Source organism: Triticum aestivum, chromosome 5A (assembly GCF_018294505.1).
Source record: "Triticum aestivum cultivar Chinese Spring chromosome 5A, IWGSC CS RefSeq v2.1, whole genome shotgun sequence".
Taxonomy (NCBI): domain Eukaryota; kingdom Viridiplantae; phylum Streptophyta; class Magnoliopsida; order Poales; family Poaceae; genus Triticum; species Triticum aestivum.
The window spans coordinates 561,125,019-561,143,789 of NC_057806.1; positions in this window are offsets into that span (position 1 = coordinate 561,125,019).

Sequence of the window (18,771 nt, forward strand, 5' to 3'; positions counted from 1 at the left end):
AGTAGCATGTGCAACGAGCAGGTACATCACATCCCTGATTATATCTAATTCAACTCTTCAATTTCTGGCCAATAGTTAAACCTGACGGTGTTGTAAAACCGCTTGTATGTAGGGAATCTATGAGAAAATGAAACCAATTTCTACTTATTTTAAAACTCCCCCAATCAATACTGAACTGACTGAATCTGATGTATCTAATCAAGTTTCCGGCGCAAACATACAAGATCATGTTGTTCTTGAGCCTGACGTGTCTAATGAACAGACTGCTAATGAAGGATTTGATGCAAACATTTTACATGCTCCTGGTGATGAACATATAGTGTCTAATGAGGGATCTAATGCAAGCATTTTGCAAGCTCATTGAAGGATTTAGTGTCTAATGATGATCTACTACGTTGAGAGAGACAGAGATTTGCAGGCATTGATGACAAGCAAATTATAGTGCATTTTCATAGCTTGAGGAAACATCGAGGCCATCTACCAAAAGTCCCTGTATCATGACAACATAGCATAAATACTTTTCTAATCTGTTGTTTGAAACTATTGGCATACTTGTGCAAGATAGATATATTGATATGCAGTTTGCGCATTGGTTATACGTGCAATTACACTTCGATATTTTCAGCCAGAGAACGAATAATTCAAGCAGGTACAGACCATGTTTGTAGTCCTTGTACACCATGTTGCATTTTGTGTTTTTTGGTGCTTGCATCATTTAGTGTTTATCATCTGAACTACTTTGGATCATTAGTTGGTTTTCAAAGTGCATGTAGCTTCACATTTCTCAAGTTATGTTGATTTCCTGAGTGCAAGTGCCTTTGTATTTTTTAAGTTAAATGTTCGCCCCTGGTAACTTGAATTCGTGGATCAGCCACTGCACACAAATCATACACGAATGCCAGTACAAATGAAATGAAATGCAGGGACTTATGCTAGCTCATTGTACAAGCTCACTGTAGCTCTGCTTGCGCTTGGGATGTTCCATGTACAAGTCCATGTTACCACTTGCTTGGATGTGCAGACCTTGTGCTCCTTGCATCCCCCTCTGCATTTTTGACACGGCGAATGGTTGATCAAATAAGAGGAATCGACCTTGATGTTGTATCGGAGGACAGATACTTACAAGGTTATACGGGTGTGCAGGTTGTGTAGCAAATCCCATAGCACCGTCATGCTTCGCTAAAATATGGATTTTCTTGTTTCAGATGATATCTCCAAAAGAAATAAGAGTTAAGGTCAGAGTTGCATAGGCGTGTATGCTAAGAGAGCAGTGAAATGATATCCAAAGATCATCGGAACAGTGCAGAAGGGAGTGACGTGTGGATACCTAGTTCGGGCCGGCGTTTGGGCATGCTCGCCTAGCTAGAGTGCGGGTCAATTTAGTGCCGTTGAGGGTGATGCGCTGGCGTTGGCTGGCCGCGCACGGATGCAGATCTTGAGTGGCAGCGGAGCGCTACGATGCGATGGACGAGACCATTGGTGAAGCCCCAACGGCCTCGGGGGGCGGAGGTGCGACAATGTGCTTGGTGAAGTAGCCCCGGTGAGCTGGGAGATGGCTTCGGTGAAGCGCACCTGATGCGGTGGAACTCGGTGTCTGTGAGGCACGTCGGTTGCGGCGGCCGACGTTGTTGGTGGACCACCCGGTGCGGTGGACGAGGGCGTAGATGAGGTAGCTTCGGTGCGGTGGTGAAGCGCGACCGTCGGCTTCATCGTCGTCGTCCGGCACAGAGGTGGGGAACGGTGGGGAAAGAGACCAGACGAGGGGCAATTCGAGGGTTGGCGGCGAATTAGTGATTTGAGCAATCTGGGCGGGAAGGGGACGGTGGAGAAGAGAGATTTTGCAGGGCTAGAATTGGGGCCGCCAGATATTTCAATTCGAAATGTGGAAGCGCGGACTTATATTCTCGTCGTCCTTTTGGGGGGGAGAGGGGGGTGGGTGGCTGGGTGCTACGCGTCCGTCCAACACACGCGACCACCTCGACAGGACTATGCTTTGGTGCCTTAAGGCACCTGCCTTTGTGTCCATGACATATGGGCACAACAGGTGGCTGGCCCACATGTCAGTGACCCAAAGGCAGTTGCCTTTAAGGCACCAAAGCAGTGTCCACCCCGACACGACCCTGGTTTGCCTGGTGCGCCTACATTTGAGAATGCAAACGAATCTTCTTTCATTTGCAAACGAATCTGTATGTATTACCATGCCCGTGTTTTCCTTGCAATAATTAGTCATTCGAAACAGTACATACTTCCTGTATTGGTCAATCTTCCTCTCCTAACCACCTTAGGAAGCTATCGGTTTCCAACACATGTTCATTCTTTCTCTTCATGTTTTGATCTCTAAGTCTCTCAACTACACACCCCCCTTTTCCACTCTGTTACCAAATGTATTTACCTCACACACCCGCCATTGCACCCCATGCCGAGCTCTCTCTCTCCCCCCTCTCCCTCTCACCCTCTCATGCTAAATACATGCATTGCCTATCTAGCCCCCCAACCTCTCGTGCATGTGCACGCATGCATGTTGTATATCTAGGCCACTCCCTCGAGATTGTCTCACTATTTCTTCCGCACGGCGGGCCACACTCACTCAATCTCACTCTATTTATCTGAGTCTCGTTTAACCTCGTTTTCTTTCATACACAAATGATATATCTCCCTGTTCGGGCCTCGATCGACACACTCTATACTCTCTCACGCAGATTGTCTATATAGGTCAGTCCATCCAAGCCGCCACCACTCTTTCGACCTCATGGTGGGCCACGCTCACTCAATCTCTCTCTCTCTCTCTCTCTCTCTCTCTCTCTCTCTCTGTATGTCTTGATTGACCTTGCTCTTTCTCGGACAAAAATGATATATCACCATGTTTGATCCCAATTCTACCTATTCACATTGTATACTCTCTCACGCACATCGTCTATCTAGGTCACTCTCTCCAACCCGTCTCACTCTTTCGATCACACGGCGACCCTATGTGATCGGTTGACCTTGCTTCCTCCCACGCACAAAATATATCTACACGTCTGTGACTGGATCATCTCTCAAGCTCTATCTTACAGCCCTCACCCTTGCCAAAAAGCTCAATCGGACAATATCTCTCGAGAGCATATATATTTGTTCAATGAATGTCGGACCACACTCACTTTGTCTCTCTATCTATATGTCTCTCTATTGACCTCGCTTTCTCACACCGTATCTTCCACGCATTGAATCTACTACCTCTCCATCCCTCGCAAAGCCGGAGCTATTTACATTGCGAGGGGCACTCCAACCTTGGATTAATTTGTGTAGGCATTTATTCCGGTCGGTTTAGATTATATTTTCGTAGCATTCGGCCCACAACTACTCCAAACACCATTGCAACCCACGCAACTAACCTAGTTGATTTCCCTCTGGCTCGGTCATCGCTCTCTCGCACGTCCTTTCTCGCCTTCAACGTCGCACCATGGTATTATTGAAAAAACTATGTTGTTCTCTTTAATTATTATAAATAATCTACAAAACTACACACCGATAGTCCACTTGGAATGGAACAAATTTCGACCCATAATTAAAGTGGTACAAACTACACACCGAGGGGCCCACATGTCATGAAACAAATTTGGACCCATATACAAATTAAAAAAATAAAGGACGAGGATCGAACATGCGACCGGGCCTTCAAACCGCACGTCAAGAGTAGGCAACATACGTAGAATAGCAATGTTTGTTGTACCCCCTTTGTTCACATAATGTTTTTATATTACCACAGCCTAATTAATGGATAACATGTAATATTATTTTTAGTACTATTCGCCTTCACTTACTGGTGGGTTCCATGTGTGCTCTCTCTCTCTCTCTCTCCTCCCCTTCTGCGTTTAGACGCACGGACTAGTAATTTGTACGTGATTTGCATGTTATATTAAAAGTAAATATCCTATCTCATAAAAATCAGAGTACTACAATGAATTTATATATGAAGAATGCATTAGAAAAAAGCATATAGTTTTATTCCAAAAGAAATGATAAGGCGTGTTTGTGAAATCTTTTAGTTTTTCAAATTCAAACTTATAATATAGGTAAAATTAATTTGATATTATAATTTTCATCTTTCCATACTTTCAAGTCAGTGTTTTCTCATAAACTCTATCTCATCTGTGTGTTGTCGACCGCATAGCAATTTAAGTAACTTAGTGTCCCCTTAAGAAAAATAAAGTAAAGTCTAAATCTAAAATTTATAATGATATTTTGAATATTTCACTCAGCGAACAAAAATATTGCCATGTGTACACTTTTTTTCTACCGTGTTCTAATTATTTTGAGAAAAAAAATACTTCCCTACATGCATTCAACAGTATTCATGTGAGGAGCAAATTGCTAATATAGGCCGCTAGCCTCTACATGCACATTTGTTTAGATGCTTCTGGTGTGTACTGGAGTATTAACAGGAACATTTCACAATATGAGGCTAGCTGCGTTCTCACTTGAAGCTCTAGAAAGATCCTCCCAGCCTTGTTTTGGTGCCCAACCATGGGAGCGAATCCCACTAACCATAACCATTCGATCAGTAGGGTTCAACTTTGATAAACGGTGGCGATTCAACCCGCGGAGGAAATCAATGGCTGGCAAACGATTCTGCATCATGACGGGTGGCCATCCAAAGTTTGAAAATTGGTGTACTAGAGAAGAAGATAGAGATATAGTATATTTTTACACGCACATTTTTCCTCCGTACCGAGACGTGGCACACCCTACCACGCGGTTTCGGGGTCCTCCCGGGTGGTGCACGCATATATTCTTCCTGACATGGGATGCCCTACCGCGTGTTTTCTGGGTCCTCCTAGGTCGTAGCGCCGAAGCAAGTAAATGAGTCGTCAAATCACGAAAGACCACCTTTCCCGCCGAGTACATCAGTGAAGCACGGTGGCTAGCTAGTTGTGCTAGTTCGACCAATTAGCTAGGCCGCCGCCACATTTGTTTTTTCACCCCTTTTTTTATCTACTTGCCAGCAGGTAAATTTAAATATCCACTGCGGCGTTGCTCTAGTGTTTGGGTGCGGTAGGATTTTTAATTTTTTGATTGACGGGAGCAAGCACGACAGATTTTTAATTTTTTGATTGACGGTAGCAGGCGCGGCAGCATTTAGTCACGATGACTCCGCCTGTACCCACTGCTCCCTGATGTGAGAAGTCGTCGACTGGTGTTTTACCGTGGTGAAAACCAAAAGATTCCCCGCTCCCTCCGCCTTCCCGTAGATTTCATTGCCTTTTAGCCATTTAGCCCCCTTTGCTTCCTCTCCCCATTGCTTCTACCTGGTGCCATGGCGGCGCAGCAGATCACGGAGTCCGAGGTGAGGCTCCTGACACAGGAGCTCCATGCCAAGGATGCGGAGCTCAGGGCCAAGGACGTGGAGCTCCGTGAGCTCAAGGAGGAGAGGAGTGCCATGCTCCTCCGTTATGTGTGGGAGTTCACGGAGCTTCAAAAGCGGCATGCGTCCACCACAAAGATGCTCGAGGCATCGGCGTTGTTACTGCAGAAAGCGGAAGATACGATAGGCCGTCACGGGAGCTGGCTAGAGCGCGAGCGGGCCGATCGTGACGAGGTCCAGGATCGCCTCAGCCACTTGATGAACCAAGTTGCCACACACGTGTTGCGTCTGCGCGATGCCTACCGTCGTGCCAGCGCGACGATGCCGGCCGTCGGGCTAAACCCGTTCGACCACCCGATCAAATTCAACGAGTCGCGACTTCCTGACCTGGTCTCCTTCACCTATATCTCCGAGGAGCTGAGCCGTCTCCGCGCGATGGTGGGGGTTGAGCTAGACAAGGAGGGGTTGCGGGCTGCCGTCACCGTTGCCGGGCAAATCCTTTCAGGGCTCCGTCACCGGAATCCATTCGTGCCATTGGACACCGTCTTTGACGAGCTAGCTCCTGTCGACCGGGAGCGGGCTCTGCAGGCGGTTGCACCCGGCATCACCAACGTCGTGCGCCTCGAGAAGCAGCGGGACTTCGGTGGTGTTTAGGCGCCCTATGCATGGGCATGTCCATGTCTCGGTGCAACATGGCCGTTGGATCAAACTCAGACGGTGCAGATTAGTCACTATAGCACAAAGCGTGTGGGTGTGTTTGGTTGCATTCTCATCTCAATATAGTTGTTTCCTCTTCATGTATTTTTGTCAACCTACTACTATGGACTCATGCACCCTTCATGCACTCTGCCAAACACCCAAAAGTGGGTCGAGAAGGGAACTTTTGCTCCCATCCCGCGCACCCTTCATACACCCTGCCTAACACTATTCGTGCTTCGTATGGTTCATGTTTCATGGAGTACTGTAGCAGCGTACTCTCCGTGTGCTGTGGACCTAGTTCTGTTAACATTGATCTCACCGTTCATTCTCGATCGGACAGTCGAAAAAGCGGTACTATGTTACATATAGGAGTAGTTAACATGCGCACAACATCATTTGTTATCGTCATATCTTACTACACTAGCAACAAGATTGTGTAGTACTGACGTATGAACCACTGCACATGCCTAGTAGTAGGAGCACTGTGTATGTTCAAGTGGCTGCCGTGTTTCGCACTCCTCCGTCATAAGAGTGGAAATGCTTGCTGTAATCATTTTTTTCTAAAAAATAGTGGACACGCTCTACCGTGCAGATCCTCCTCCAGCCATGCACTAAATTACTCACTTTCGCCGACGTGTGGGACAGCCAGCATCGGGGTCCACCAGCCATGCACTAAATTACTCCATAGTAGAGTGACGGTAGACTACCCCAATTGAAGCGCCGCAGTAATGCCCAATGAGCCGTTAAATCACAAAACCCCCTCCTTTCCAGCAGTAAGTTGGACGGACGAAGCAACCATCATTTCACTCTTCTCTCTTAGCTTCCTCTCTACCCAACCCTCGCTTCTGCCTCATCTTGTTCCTCATTTCTTCAAGAAAACCCCGACCTGCTTCTGCCATTGTTCTTCTCTCCCAAAGAAGGAAAGCTAAGCGCATCAATGGTGTTGATTCTGGCCAAGGCCCGGTCTTGCAACCCCGAGACTGATCCTATAACTCCCTCTCTTTTCTTCTTTTGGGTTTGTGATTATGGTTTCTTTTCTTTTATTTCTATTTGACAGTTTCTTGATGGACGCTGGAGCACCGGCCGAAGTAATGTCTATGGCTCTGGCCAAAACCGTCGAGGCTCATGGTATGAAGAAGCGCAGGCACCTTGCCGAGACTATCGCAGACAAGCTCAAAGCCATCGCCCTGTCCAAGCCTCCCTCTCGGGGATCCCTCATTAAGCAAGTCCAGGTAATATCTCTTCTTGACGATCTTTTTCTCGATCTTGATCGTGTTTTTTCATCTAACATGCAGTACTAGTACAAGTAGTACAACTTTCTGGGTGATCTTGCATGTGATTTTTGTGTGCCAAATGACGGTTCTAAATTCCTCTTTTGACCAAAACATGCGAGAGGTTGACACTAATTTCTTATAGATTACTTTCAACTACTCCCTCTGTCCCTTTCTTGTCTTAGATTTGTCTAGATACGGATGTATCTAATACTAAAATGTGACTTGATACATCCATATCTAGACAAATCTAAGACAAAAATTTTGGGATGGAGGGAGTACTTTATGAACATCAATGCTACCTTTTAAGAGGGTACATTTGCCTTAGTAACTTGTGTTATGGATATTGCATGTAATCCCTCTGCTCTCATGCCTTTGAAGACATGTTCTAGTGTCTTTGTTCACTCATTTCTGTGCGTATATGTAGTCATATATGGAGTATAATATAGAAAATCATCTTATATTTCTGAACAGAGGTAGTAATAAAATATGGTTTCTGTTTGAATTAGAACCAGGTCTGCGGTGGAGATAAAGTTCTCAAAGTCATGCCATGTGAACTGGAAGACCTGATGATGAGTTCTACTGCTGAACTATCCAGCTGTCGTGTCCTTGTCGCCATGTGTCCTGAACTAGTGTTTTTCTATAGCATTGTTGTCAGGCGTGTTCTCGAGGCTGTACTTGACCACAACAATTTCCTGGTTGTGCCTTCGATTACGAAGGGTGTGGTTCTTGTAAAGCTTCCCAACAAATCTGATGCGGCTTGTCTTCATCATCATGTTTATGAGTGGAAAGACCACTCTGTTAGGTTCTCCAAGGTTGACAAGATAGTGATGGTGCATGTAGACATCTCACACGAAGTCCATGGCCTAATTAGTTATGCGGGGTTCATCCCGTAGGTCGGTGGCAAAAAATAGTCTGTAGAGTTTAGTTAGTGCAACTTTTCTTGTCTGTAGTAAGTACTATTGTTTAGTACTTGATTTGTGTTTGTGAACCCTGTATTTTTCATTAGTATTGCCGCTTTTGGTGTGTGGTCAGTCCTAAGAACGGTCTATGTTAATGTCTGTCCACTCAATTTAGTCTGTATATTTTGAAGTATCCATATCATATTTTGTTGTGAGGACGGTCTATAAATTATGGTTACACTCCAATATCTGTATGCATTGCAGGGTTTATCGCACCCTCCAGGATTTCCAGCCCCATGGATGTTCGGTCCATACGATTTGTCACGGCCTTTGGACTATCCTGCTTGTGGGAGTAGGTGGGGCCCCTGCATGCCACGCGTAGTTGGACGATCAATCTTCTGTTTAGTACTTCAACATAGTGATTTCCTGGTAAGGATTCACTCGTGTCACATCAAGTAAATCTTATTGATTTACTGTCTGAATCTTATTGATTTAATGTCATGTTTTCTTTCTTTTCCTGCAATTTTACTATGCAGGTTTTGCCATGTGGCATTCATCACATAATAAACCGTTTAGTTTGCTCTACGATGGCTATTTTGCAGGTTTCACTTCTTATGTCGTGTCAGTATCGAAGGCACCATCCATCACTTATATTACTGGAAAAAATTGGATCAGTCTGTTGTCTGAGTACAAGTTGAATCCCTATGATGAACTGCAGTTTCGTTTAACAAAAACGCCACAATTAATCCTTCTCGCGTTTAAAAGAAATGAAGAAAAAGACTGGATCATGGTCACGGATCCTAGTCAAGTTAGAAAGCTGATCGTAGCAGACCAGACACGATCGCCGCTGTCTTGCATAGATCGAGCATCGGCAGTTGCTCTAGCACTGACAGCGGTAGCAGCTCAGTTTGATGCAGCTGAGGATTGGGCACCGACCATGTCGGCAGATCAGTCTGATCTACCGGAGGATCGGGCATCGACACCGGCACCTTCTCCGACACCGGCACCAGTTCTACAAGGAGCACCATCTCCGGAAGTAGCAGCAGCTTCGGCACCTGCACCAACACTTGCACTTGCATCTACTCCGGCCCGTGCAGTTGCACCGGCAACAGAATGGGCTGCAGTTCGCACTTCATATACCAAAGTCCTTACAAAAGCCGACATGTCCACCTTCTTGGTAAGCATTGGCCGCCCAAGTGCTTCGTTCTTTTTTCTTTCCATGTTGTTTCACATGATTCACTGTGTTGATCTAACTATTTGGGTATGTCTTCTTGTTTGCAAACAGAGAATTTCTAGAGCAACGAGGGAGTCGTTCAACAATCCGAGCAACCGCGGCCAATTTCTCTTACCATGCGCAGCCTTGGTGTGAATGAACCTGCTCAATATACCGTAAGTACAAAGGATGGTCGCATGATGATTGATGTTAAAGGATGGTCAAGGTTCAAATCTAAAACATATCTTGCAGTAGGGGATGATGTCAAAATCGAACTTTCTCGGCAAGGAGAGCTGGTCCAAATCAACTTTGAAATTCTTCAGTAGCAGCACGCAACTGCCGAACTGATCTATCCTCCGAGAGGTTTTGATGTAATAATCTGGCATGGTGAAACAAGTGTCCTATGTGTATAAGTAGTACAACTATATTATTTATCACATGGTATATCGTTGATAGAATTGCAACTCTGATTGCTGGTTAGGAACTGTCGTTTGATTTCATTCCAACAGTTGCCGTGCTTTATTCAATTTTGTGTATTCGCCTTGCGACAACATCTAAAACCAGCGCCGTACCGATCGCTTGCAATATGAAAAGCGCTGAGGTAGAACACATGGGCCCCCAAACATGCAGGGTTGGCCTGCGGCCCAAAGACCAGAACCGTGAGCCTATCTGAGTATTATATTCTCAACTGAACCCCCATAAAAAAAGCTGAACCCCCATAATGCCCGTGTGTTGCAGAGGGAGTATATTTCTCGGCAAGGTGAGCCTGTGATATAAAAGATCTGTATATTTCTTTACAGAGGGAGTATCTCTCTGTCAAAAATATATATTTATGTGTAACTAGTTACTCCTGTCTTTCTACTTCCTTTCGCTGATATGTGGGGCAACCGGCAATAGGGTCCACGTGCCATATGCACAAATTAGAGTGCACAACTTCACGGTAGACACACCCCGGACGTAGCGCCGCAGTAATGCCCAATGAGCCGTCAAATCACAACCCGCCCTTTCCAGCTTTAGCAGTAAGCTAGATGGATGAAGCGGCAATATTTCACTGGGCCTGAATCCCCTTCTCCCTTGTCTGCTTGTTCAGAGAAAATCCCCTCTCGGCAATTGCATAGGGTTTTCTCATGGAGAACCAGGTACGAATTCTTCATCCATCCCCGATAAACCCAAGTCCCTTGGTTGCAGGTAATCCTAGGATGGCAGCCACCGCCGTTGATGCATTTTTCTTCCTACTGAATCTAATGTGTTTCATTTGCAGTGCCCAAAGTGCGAGTACCCTACAGGTTTCTGCGCCCTTAGCGAGACGCCACACTTGTTCCTTCTCATCCTAACACAGCATTTTGAAACACGCACAGTATGTTCCTACAATCCTCTTTTCTATCCGGGAGGGTGGGTTTTTTTTTGAACATGCTGTGTTCTCATATTATTTTTCCTGCAGTGTATTATTTGCTCTGCCAGAACACATGTACTCAAGATGCTCGCCTTGCCATAACTGAATACACTAGTTTAATGGTCATAGTGAAGACAAGCCATGGATATAAGTTCCGAGTTGGGTTCATGAACCAAGAAGATCGCTGCTTTTTTTATGGACGAACTTGGATAAACTTTCTCAAGTGTTACGGACTGAAAGTTGGCGCACTAATGTTGATGGAAATAGCAGAACCTAGTCTCATCTTCACTGCGATCTTCCACCCCGATGTCGTTCCAATTGTTCATCCATGTTAGTTTTGTATCTGGTTCTTGCTTGTTGCCTCGATTACTTCTTAATCCACCTATTATGTCGAACTAATCACAATTTAACTTTAGAAGTAGCAACGAATCTCTCAAGAAGATGCTACTTCTAACTAATATTTTCTTATAATTGGTGGCATGTGTAGGTTTTTTCAGAGTTAAGCAGTCTGCTCATTTGTTACTCTGTAATAACTCGGCTGTTACTAATGGCACTGAAGTTAACTGGATCAACATCCACAAGTTCCTACACTTTATTGATCGTCTTGAGGTCCTTGTGGGGCGTTTCAATGGTGGAAAGCCACGTGGGATATGTGTGCCACTGTTGCACTCGTTGAACAGGTCCAACTGTGTCGATAAACTTATGGTACGAGTTGTTTTCTGTTATATATGTTGTTCATAAACTATTGCTTATACACAGTTTTACAGCTGTGATCTTCTTGAAACAGGAACTGCCGAGTTCTATTGTTCCTATACAGATGCCTGACCATGGTCGGGTCAGACTTGCGCTTGGTCACAATATGATGTTTATGTCGACCTACTCAATTCCCATTGGAGGTGAAAAGATACTTATTCATGGGTGGTCTCAAATAATGAAGGCCCATCCATCTTGGAGAATAGGATAGAAGATTATGTTCATGCTTTTCCATGGCTCTAAAGCGAATATCCTGTTTATTGACCATGTTGCGAGATGAAGCCGCTTTCAGAAGGTTGTGGATGCGCGGGGTGGCGCCTGGGCCTTGTCCTGGGGCTTGGCGGCCTCACCCTTGGTTAACTGTAGGCAAAGTAGCACTGTTTGAGGCGTGCTTTATACGGTTGAACCTGTATAAGTACTCATACTGCTTTCAGCTTTGGTTGTTAAGTGCCCCTACTGGTTTCAGTTAAGGTTGTTAAGTACTCCTGCTGCTTTTACAGTCTGTCGTGTTTCTTCAGTCCTGTCTTCCTCCAGCCGCCAAAACCAAACCAGCGCCGGCGGGGCCGCCTGCTTCCGCCTCCCACTGCTGGCTGCGCCTCAGCGCACGCATAGCCGCCCCACCGTCTCCTAAATCGTTAACGCCGACATCCTTTTGCGTGCTTTGGTGCGCTCACCGCGGTGCCGCCCTCTCGCGTTGTCAACATGGTCAACAAACAACAGGAATCGGCAGAAGTATGTGGAGAGGATGATAGTAGGGGCCCACCACGTCAGCGTATGGAAAAATAAAATGCTTCCTCCTAGTGTTTTCCTGACATCTGGGACCCACGACATTGTGAGCGTATATAGTCAATAGACAAGAGAACAACACAAGATCGGCTGACACCTGGGACGTAGCTGCTTGAGCAGTATTTTTTTTGCTTGGTATTGTTGAGACGGAGCAGGGTTTGAACTGGGCTGTGGCGCGTCTAGCCCACGCTTATATTTTATGTTCACCATGTGACCAGCCCAACTATTTTTTCTTTGTGAAAATGAGCCCAGTTTATTTTTTCTGAAGAATACCCAATCCAGGCCTACTTATTTTTCTACGCCCTCATGGGTTGCAACTCTTTCAAGACGCCTGCAAATCTTGAAAGTAATATGAAATGGGTTATAAATATAAAACATATGACACATTGGCAATTACTTTATAATTTCTGAATTTTATTACATTTTCAGATTCCTATTTCACTGGGCATTAACCTAATTTAAATATATCTTCAAAGTACTTTAAATCTGGCTGGACATTTCGGTATTAAAAATAGTTTGGAACCCACAGAAATATGTGAAATTGGCCCTGGCCAACCAAAAAACGACTGCAATAAATTGCATAAGAAGTTGCCATGAGCTATATATAAATTATTAAAAAAGAGAGGGAGTGGTCTGACTTGTGGGCCTGTTTAGTTGACGTGTATGCAAGATTTTTTTAGTTATTATATATGTCAACAAACGATTCTAGCAGACGTAACCGTTGGATGTCAATCCAACGGCCGTCATGTTTCTTCAATCTCTGATCTTCTTTCTCTAGCCACCAAAGCAGCGCCGGCAGGACCGCCTACTCCCGCCTCTCGTGGTCGGTTGTGCTGCCGCGCAGGCCTCAGTGCCCCCTACTACTCCCACCGCTGGCCACGACAGCCTCACAACGCAGCCGAACCGGTGAACACTCGTACTCCTCTCCGCGTGGGCATCCACTATCACGTCTTCCCCGGCTCCGCGTCGTCCCCTTCCTATGCCTCGTCGTCGTCCACCGCCGTGGTGCTCTCGGCGCGGCGTGGTCAACGACCGACTTCCATCGAAAGAGTACTGTACGTGGAGAGGCTGACAGCTGGGTCCACGGCAGCCGCAAGGAAGTGCCTCCTTATTACACGGAAAATAATTATTCCTCCACCTGACAACGGGGACCCACCGGATGGGCCACCAGTATTTTGCGGAAAAAAATCGTTTCCCCCTGACTACTGGCACCCACCGGACGGGCCACCGTATTTCGCGAAAAAAACGTTCCCCCTGCTGTCAGCTCGGACCCACCGGAAGTGCCTCCTTATTACGCACAAAAAAATGAATACTCCCCCGGCTAGTTGGGACCCACCTTGGTGGCAGGCTGACTTGTGGGCCTACTAAGTTGACGGGGACGAAGGGCTTTGTCAACTTAGTCAATATGAACGATTCTAGCTCCAGTGACCGTACGATGTCCATCCAACGGCTGTAGTGCCTCTTCAACCTCTGGTCTTCTTGCTCCAGCCGCCCAAAGCAGCGTCGGTCGTGTCGCATGGTCTTGCCTCCCGTGGCCGGCTGTGCTGCCGCGGAGGCCTCACCACCCCCTACTATTCCCACCACTAGCCAGGCCCTGCGGCGACAGCAGCCTCACACCGCAGCCGAACCAGTGAACCCTCGTACTCCTCTCTGCGCGGGCTTCCACTGCCGCGTCTTCCCCGGCTCCGCGTGATGTCTACTACACAACCTTCTTCTTGTAGACGTTGTTGGGCCTCCAAGTGCAGAGGTTTGTAGGACAGTATCAAATTTCCCTCAAGTGGATGACCTAAGGTTTATCAATTCGTAGGAGGCGTAGGATGAAGATGGTCTCTCTCAAGCAACCCTGCAACCAAATAACAAAGAGTCTCTTGTGTCCCCAACACACCCAATACAATGGTAAATTGTATAGGTGCACTAGTTCGGCGAAGAGATGGTGAAACAAGTGGTATATGGATAGTAGATAAAGGTATTTGTAATCTGAAATTATAAAAACAGCAAGGTAACGAATGATAAAAGTGAGCATAAACGGTATTGCAATGATGGTAAACAAGGCCTAGGGTTCATACTTTAGCTAGTGTAAGTCCTCTCAACAATAATAACATAATTGGATCATATAACTATCCCTCAACATGCAACAAAGATTCACTCCAAAGTCACTAATAGCGGAGAACAAACGAAGAGATTATGGTAGGGTACGAAACCTCCTCAAAGTTATTCTTTCCAATCAATCCGTTGGGCTATTCCTATAGGTGTCACAAACAGCCCTAGAGTTCGTACTAGAATAACACCTTAAGACACAAATCAACCAAAACCCTAATGTCACCTAGATACTCCAATGTCACCTCAAGTATCCGTGGGTATGATTATACGATATGCGTCACACAATCTCAGATTCATCTATTCAACCAACACAAAGGACCTCAAAGAGTGCCCCAAAGTTCTACCAGAGAATCACGACGAAAACGTGTGCCAACCCCTATGCATAGGTTCATGGGCGGAACCCGCAAGTTGATCACCAAAACATACATCAAGTGAATCACATGATATCCCATTGTCACCACAGATATCCACGACAAGACATACATCAAGTGTTCTCAAATCTTTAAAGACTCAATCCGATAAGATTACTTCAAAGGGGAAACTCAATTCATTACAAGAGAGAAGAGGGGGAGGAGAAACATAGGATCCAACTATAATAGCAAAGCTCGCGATGAATCAAGATCATGCCAAATCAAGAACACGAGAGAGAGAGAGGGAGATCAAACACATAGCTACTGGTACATACCCTCAGCCCCGAGGGAGAACTACTCCCTCCTCATCATGGAGAGCACCGGGATGATGAAGATGGCCACCGGAGAGGGATTGCCCCCTCCGGCAGGGTGCCGGAACGGGTCTAGATTTGTTTTCGGTGGCTACGGAGGCTTATGGCGGCGGAACTCTCGATCTATTGTTTGTTCCGGAAGTTTTATGATACGTAGGTATATATGGGTGCAGGGGTACCTCGGAGGAGCTACGGGGGCCCCACGAGGCAGGGGGCGCGCCCCCCACCCTCGTGAGGACCTCTCGTATCTCCTGACGTGGAGTCCAAGTCTATCCGGTGGCTTTCGTTCCAAAAATAACTTCTCCAGTTGATTTCGTTCCGTTTCGACTCTGTTTGATATTCCTTTTCTTTGAAACACTGAAATAGGCATAAAACAACAAATCTGGGCTGGGCCTCCGGTTAATAGGTTAGTCCCAAAAATAATATAAAAGTGGAAAATAAAGCCCAATATTGCCCAAAACAGTAGATAATATAGCATGGAGCAATCAAAAATTATAGATACATTGGAGACGTATCAAGCATCCCCAATCTTAATTCCTGCTCGTCCTCGAGTAGGTAAATGGTAAAAAGATAATTTTTGATGTGGAATGCTAGCTGGCATAATTTCAATGTAATTCTTCCTACTTGTGCTATGAATATTCAGATTCGAAAGATTCTAGACAAAAGTTCATATTGACATAAAAATAATAATACTTCAAGCATACTAACTAAGCAATCATGTCTTCTCAAAATAACATGGCTAGAGAAAGCTATCCCTACAAAATCATATAGTCTGGCTATGCTCCATCTTCACCACACAAAGTATTTAAATCATGCACAACCCCGATGACAAGCCAAGCAATTGTTTCATACTTTTGATGTTCTCAAACTTTTTCAATCTTCACGCAATACATGAGCGTGAGCCATGGACATAGCACTATAGGTGGAATAGAATGGTGGTTGTGGAGAAGACAAAAAGGGAGAAGATAGTCTCACATCAACTAGGCGTATCAACGGGCTATGGAGATGCCCATCAATAGATATCAATGTGAGTGAGTAGGGATTGCCATGCAACGGATGCACTAGAGCTATAAGTGTATGAAAGCTCAAAAAGAAACTAAGTGGGTGTGCATCCGACCTGCTTTCTCACGAAGACCTAGGGCATTTTGAGGAAGCCCATCATTGGAATATACAAGCCAAGTTCTATAATGAAAGATTCCCACTAGTATATGAAAGTGACAACATAGGAGACTCTCTATCATGAAGATCATGGTTCTACTTTGAAGCACAAGTGTGGTAAAAGGATAGTAGCATTGTCCCTTCTCTCGTGATTTTTTTATTTGTTTATTTGGGCCTTTTCTTTTCTTTTTATGGCCTCTTTTCTTTCTTTCTTTTTTTATTTGGGCTCCTTTGGCCTCTTTTATTTATTTTTCGTCTGGAGTCTCATCCCGACTTATGGGGGAATCATGGTCTCCATCATCCTTTCGTCACTGGGACAATGCTCTAATAATGATGATCATCACACTTCTTCTTTTTTACTTACAACTCAAGAATTACAACTCAATACTTAGAACAAGATATGACTCTATATGAATGCCTCCGGCGGTGTACCGGGATGTGCAATGATGCATGAGTGACATGTATGAAAGAATTATGGACGGTGGCTTTGCCACAAATACGATGTCAATTACACTATCATGCAAAGCAATATGATAATGATGAAGCATGTCATAATAATGGAACGGTGGAAAGTTGCATGGCAATATATCTCGGAATGGCTATGGAAATGCCATAATAGGTAGGTATGGTGGCTGTTTTGAGGAAGGTATATGGTGGGTGTATGGTACCGGTGAAAGTTGTGCGGTACTAGAGAGGCTAGCAATGGTGGAAGGGTGAGAGTGCGTATAATCCATGGACTCAACATTAGTCATAAAGAACTCACATACTTATTGCAAAAAATCTATTAGTTATCGAAACAAAGTACTACGTGCATGCTCCTAGGGGGATAGATTGGTAGGAGAAGACCATCACTCGTCCCCGACCGCCACTCATAAGGAAGGCAATCAATAAATAAATCATGCGCCGACTTCATCACATAACGGTTCACCATATGTGCATGCTACGGGAATCACAAACTTCAACACAAGTATTTCTCAAATTCACAACTACTCAACTAGCATGACTCTAATATTACCATCCTCATATCTCAAAACAATTATCAAGTATCAAACTTCTCATAATATTCAACACACTCATAAGAGAATTTTATTATTCTTGAATACCTAGCATATTAGGATTTTAAGCAAATTATGATGCTATTTAAGACTCTCAAAATAATCTAAGTGAATCATGAGAGTTCATCTATTTCTTCAAAATAAAACTACCACCATGCTCTGAAAGATATAAGTGAAGCACTAGAGCAAATGACAAACTACTCCGAAAGATATAAGTGAAGATCAATGAGTAGTCGAATAATTATGCAATTATGTGAAGACTCTCTAACATTTAATAATTTCAGATCTTGGTAATTTATTCAAACAGCAAGCAAAGCAAAATAAAATGACATCTAAGAATAGCAAACATCATGTGAAGAAGCAAAAACTTAGGATCAACTGATACTAACCGATAATTGTTGAAGAAGAAAGGTGGGATGCCAACCGGGGCATCCCCAAGCTTAGACGCTTGAGACTTCTTGAAATATTATCTTGGGGTGCCTTGGTCATCCCCAAGCTTGAGCTTTTGTGTCTCCTTAATTTCTCTCATATCACGGTCTCCCTAAATCTCAAAAGCTTCATCCACACAAAACTCAACAAGGACTCGTGAGATAAGTTAGTATAAACCATTGCAGAAACCTTATCATACTCTACTGTAGCAAACCACTAAAATTATTATTCAACATTGCATATTAAATGCCTCTGCATATTTATAGTCCCATCCTCAAATAGAATCATTAAAGAAGCAAACATATGCAAACAATGCAAACATAACAGCAATCTGCCTAAACAGGATAGTCTGTAAAGAATGCTGCAACATCCATACTTCCCTAGCTCCAAAAATTATGAAATAACATTCCCACTGTAGTAAATTTATCAGAGCTTAATATGCAAAAGATTTCAACATTTTATCACATTCTGACTTTTCTAGGGAATTATTGCAACAGTGGTAAACTTTCTATTTTCAAACAGCAACATGTATACTTGTAACATAGGCATAGTAAAGGCTATCAATGCCACTTTTATTGAAATAAAAGATGAAAAACATTTTTCTAAATAACATAAAGAAAATCCTAACAAAATAAATTGACGCTCCAAGCAAAACACATATCATGTGGTAAATAAAAATATAGCTCCAAGTAAAGTTACCGATGAACGAAGACGAAAGAGGGGATGCCTTCCGGGGCATCCCCAAGCTTAGGCTCTTGGCTATCCTTGAATATTACCTCGGGGTGACTTAGGAATACCCAATATTAGGCTCTTGCCACTCCTTATTCCATAGTCCATCGAATCCTTACCCAAAACTTGAAAACTTCACAACACAAAACTTAATAGAAAAGTCGTAAGCTCCGTTAGCGAAAGAAAACAAAACACTACTTTAAGTTACTGTAATGAAC